Source organism: Argopecten irradians, chromosome 11 (assembly GCF_041381155.1).
Source record: "Argopecten irradians isolate NY chromosome 11, Ai_NY, whole genome shotgun sequence".
Lineage (NCBI taxonomy): Eukaryota > Metazoa > Mollusca > Bivalvia > Pectinida > Pectinidae > Argopecten > Argopecten irradians.
In genome coordinates, this window is record NC_091144.1 from 21,215,354 (window position 1) to 21,221,038 (window position 5,685).

Below are 5,685 nucleotides of genomic sequence, written 5' to 3' on the forward strand. Positions count from 1 at the left end.
TGTCTTGATTAATTGACAAAATAAAGCATGAATTTAGATTAAGTGACAGATGCATGGATTAACGCCCATGATTTATGTACAATTATAACTCGTGGCATTGATAGTGAATCGTAATACAATTATAAAGGACGTCAGCCAAGGACAACCGTAGTCGGCTTATGAGCAATTTAATGGCCCATTACCTTTCCGGAGCAAAATATAAAGGTTTCTTAAAAAACATTAATAACACCAGAAAATGCATACCGATGATCTAAAATAAGGTTACGACACCAAACATATGCAAGATTGCCTGCGTAATATATGAAAACCGTAGAGAGTCAATTCGCTGTTTTGCCGTCTGGCGCAGTAATAGTCAACTACCGCGCGGTATTTAGGACGACGGCGGGAAACATAATACGACCCGCGTTATGAAAATAAACATTTTATTTATTTTAATCAAATCGTTCAGAAGGTGATGATAAATGTAGTATTAACGGTAAGTTAATAATTTTTAGGACTCTACAAATTATCGATCTTGTTTTACATTCCCATTTTAAAATTAAAAGCCGTTTCGGAAAGGTAGTGGGCCTTTAACGAATTCAACTAATTCACACTACATTGTTATGTCCAAGTTCCTTCATAGACAAACATATATTTTTACGAAATAAATGGTATGAATTTAGACATTACCATATAGATGTTTATAATATAATAATATATGTATGGCCGAATTGACAGCTCTTGTGGGGTCTTGCTGTTGCAAGAAATCGAAGAACCTCAAGAAAATCCACGTGGACGGCCAAGTGACCACAAACTAGTAAGTATCAACACTTCGTCAACTATGTGAGAAACAGTAACGGCATATACACGTGTACGGCAACCCTGGGGAAATCTCAATAAACTCAAATCACCATACCAAACCGATAATATTAATCAAGTTAGAAAAACAATACGCCCCAATGACAATTAACGCTATATGTGAATCTTAATTGTCAAGAAATTACCACTGATCACCCGATTGTGTATTGGTGATTACCAACAATTCGGTCAGAAGGCCGGCGAGTGTCCCCACGATGGCTAATGTATAGTATCTAGGGAAAGGCTGAGATTGTATACATGGTAACTGTATCATCACAAAATGTCCACAAGGTTGTCTCAACTTTGCTTGGGAAAAGACCAATATATTTAATAACTGATAGCATGCACAACATTGTTCATGGTAACGAGTGCGTGTTTATAGACGTCCCATCGCCGACAGAGAATAAAGAATAGGCTACCTATCTTTTAAACAATAAGTGAAGAATAATACTAATTCGTCTTCTCCTATTTTTGATAGAGAAAAATACCATTTGTTAGCGGTATAGCATCTTTAATGTTTCGCAACAATGTCGCTAGTTCGTGGTAGCGATTTAACGTCGGTGTTAAAGATGTCCCACCGTGGACAGAATACATTGTAAACGATACTCATCATTTGAACAATAACTGAAGAACGATACTGTTTTGTCTAGTCCTGTTTTGAAAGATAAAGCATACATCGTCAGAGGTGTAACATCTTTAATGTTTTGCAACAATATCACTTATTAAAGATGCTCCACCGCAATTAACACAAAAAGATAATTAAGCATTATTCTCAATGTCTTATGAAGTCTTTGAAACGGAAGTACATTATTCATAGACACAAATATAAGGGACACCGTGAATGGTAATGCAGCAAACTTTCATAACCACTGGTAATGGATACAAGTTAGCTGGGATACATGTAGTCTTACTGAGTGACGTTTATGTACTTGGTAGTCGTGTGCTTACCATTTCTTTACTTTAAGCTGTGATTTTACAGACGTGAGAATTTTCCTATACTTTAAACAGTGTTTTTTTCTTTTTTCTTGCTGAAACATTGCAATGATGTCTTGGCAAGGACACCATAAATATCCAATATCATCAAGATGTTTCAAGGCATAAGACCCTTTTAACATTGAAATAGGATAAAAGGTGATTCCTTTGAACAAACGTGCGTGTCGTCTATTTTCGCTATACTTGAAATTCACCTGAAAATACAGGTAACCGGCAATGCTTCTTGTTTATAAAATCACACAAATAAAATATTCAGTTTTCTGCATACATTTATTCATTCACACATGAATGTGTTACCAGTAACAGCACAGTGTTATAACAACGACAGTATGTAAGTATATATACATAGGTGATCTAGATCTTCAGTCAACCTCTACATAATATCACAAACTAAGAGGCCGTTTTAATGTTACAGTAACTCTCAGGTACGTAGATGTACCTCTATAAAGAAACTCTAATGTACACAGTATATGTACTCTTAAGAAACTCGAAGGAAAACAGTATATGTACCCTAAGAAACTCTAAGGTACCAAGTTGATGAAGGTATATGTACCCTAAGAAATTCGAAGGTACCAAGTTGATGAAGGTACATAGTATATGTACCCTATGAAACTCGAAGGTACACAATATATGTACCCTAAGAAACTCTAAGGTACACAGTATATGAACCCTAAGAAATTCGAAGGTACAAAGTTGATGAAGGTATATGGTATATGTACCCTATGAAACTCGAAGGTACACAGTAGATGTACCCCTGTACGACAAATTAGAGGTGTACTAAATTTAAACATTAGAAACTGTCACTTCACAATGATAAGTAATTAACTAATATTTAACTTAAATCAGCAACCGTCGTGTCAGTTATGTAATAAAAGAGATTAATACTTTACCTCAAATCAAAAACTGTCTCATAACCTTATAACAACAAATAAAGGAATCTTGCAGAGAATTTTCATGATTGGATCGCTAAATTAGTCATCTATCTCCATTCTCTATCATCTTAGTATTATTTGATAAAGCTAATAAATAAATTTTCATCTTGAAACTGCTTCTTGAAAATTAGTTCTGTGTCACATAATGTCTTGATAATACTAATAGTTTTACACTAGATAAGAATGGTGGTGAATAATGTGGTGATACAGTCAGGGACCCCCATGATTAAAGCATGCAGTTACATCCAGCAACTAAGTTTTAAAACTTTATGAAATTTAGCAATAAAACTAATTCTATTCAATCCAATTGATTTTCCTCTCACTTGGCTCTGAATTGTAGGCAGTAAACAAGATTACACAGGGGCCTGATCCGCACACCTATTGCACAGTGAGACAGAGGTATATATAACTGGTCGCTGACTAGTCTACTGAACACAGGATCCTAATCAGTCTGGGTACAACAGCACGTTTGACTTATTATTATGGAATGATCATGATCAATACCTATTCAAAAGGGCAGATAACTCTTATCCTATCTTTGTATGATCAATACTCATCAAGGCAGATAACTCTTGATGCAAGTTATATACTCTTTGCACGATTCTCATAAGGGCAGATAACTCTTCATATATGAATTACAGACTCTTTTGGCTAATCAATATCAATTGATAAGGGCAGATATCTCTTGAGATACAAGTTATTTATTCTTTGAATGATCAAGTTCATAAGGGCAGATAACTAGCAAAAGAAAAGATAAATAGACTAACATATTCTTATTCTCAATTTTTTTTTTATAATACTGGTGTATTTTTAAACTGATTTGTGTATCAATTTTGAACATCAAAAGCAATTCCAGCATAACAATTCTGTAAAGTTGTAGAAACACTATTATTTTAAGGTTCATTAATTAAGTACTAATATCTCTGAATTAACCTACAAATCTTTTTATTATCCTAAGCTACATCATCTATAATACAAACATATTATCTCCATATACATACATATATTTACAAATCTTGAGAGATCACTCAGGACCACTTTAATTTGTCCTGATCAAACTAAAACTATATATACATTAACATAATATATGTAAATACCACTACTACAGAAAACTCTAAATAATATGCTCTAGTTCACTTAAATAACAACAATTACTTCAGATCCCTAAGTTCTGGTTCAGTGCTAGTGTTACATAGACAACACACATAGCCTAATAAGCTCACATAGCACTTGTCTCTACTAATGTATACATGGAGAACAGGATAGACACTTGGTCCAAAATGACCTACATCCAACCAACATTACCTGACCCAGTTTCCTCAACTTTCCTTAACTTTAAGGATACTCCTGAACTGGTTTTTCCTACAGGATGTAAAGTTTTTCCTATAGAATGTAAAGCATTACCAAAGTTAAAAAATTCTTAAGTTAAAACTTAAGGTAATGAACTGTCCTTCACATGCTTCCCTAATAACTTTAGGGAGTTTCCTCAGTTAAGGAATATTGTTGACACTAGCCCCTTCTATGTACATTTATACTAAGCCTAAGGACTTTTGGTGACGGTGATCGTTGTTGGGGAAATATTATTTACTTTTGAATCTTTGTAAATATTGACTTTCATCTTGATACATGGTCTTGATACAGTATTACACATTTACATACTTTTTTATGATATTCCATGCAGAGAAAGAATTTATTAAGCAACAATCTAAATTTAACTTAGAAACCTACAGAATTAACATTTATAACAACAAAAGCAATGACTTTAAGGTGTATTGTTATGGACTCCAAACGAGTTCTGAGGTCCATCATTACTGCTGCACCTAGCAAGCTGGACACCATAAACAGAACAATACACATTGTCTACATTAGGTAATTCACATGCTCTCAATGGCTGCTAAGTTACATTTCATGTAGAAAAAATAATTTTTTTAACAAATAAATTCAACTGTTTCAACATAAAAATCTGTTCAAAATATAAATTATCCCATATCACTTGATGCGATGCATTAGTTGGTTACATACTCAGACATGACACAGGGTGATAAAAATCTCTGACCATATATATCCATAAATACCCCATGTCATTAAGTAAAACATGTTATTTTAACATAACTTGCACACTTAATATTCTAATTACTTATATACAGAAAACAACAGTTAGAATGTGTGGTGTTCTATTTTTTCTGAAATACTTTCAGATAATGGCAAATGATCTGATAGCAACATAGTCTTTTACACTTATCACATAGTGACTTGAATAAAAGATATGAAACAATTGATTCCCTTGACCCAAATACTGTATATATTCAGCATATCACAAATGAAGATAAGTCTGTTTCCTTGATAATCTGTTTGATCACAATAGCACATTATGTTACTCTCTATAGATAATTATAGGAACTTTTACCCCTTTTTATATATTTTTTTAGATACCCCTTTCCAGCCCCACTACATGTATAGCCTGTGTCCCTCCCCACTGAAAGCTCTACAGCCCCCTCCCCCTCATCCCCACCCCTACTAGACTCCGATACACCCAATATATGCAGCTGTATAGATAAAGTCACACTCCAAGTTTAGGAGGATTACCTTTGTCCGATATACTTCATACTCTAGGTACAAATAATGAGTGCATGGTCTATGCTAGTTAATCCAAGTTATTTATCCAGACAATATGGCAGACATGCTAGTAGAAGCTTAAGTCTGGCCTTCCACATGGAAATATCAGACCCGGTGCCATGTTCAGGTGACATTTAACGGGCGGAATGATTGTCACATATTTCAAATTGAGTGTTCTGTAAAATCCTATAACTGATGATACCTCTTTGGTTGGGTATCACACACTACAGTTTGGTCTGCATCGTGAACACAGTATGAAAATTCTTCTTAACATTTCTACGGAACATTTTCCGACAAATCTCCTTTT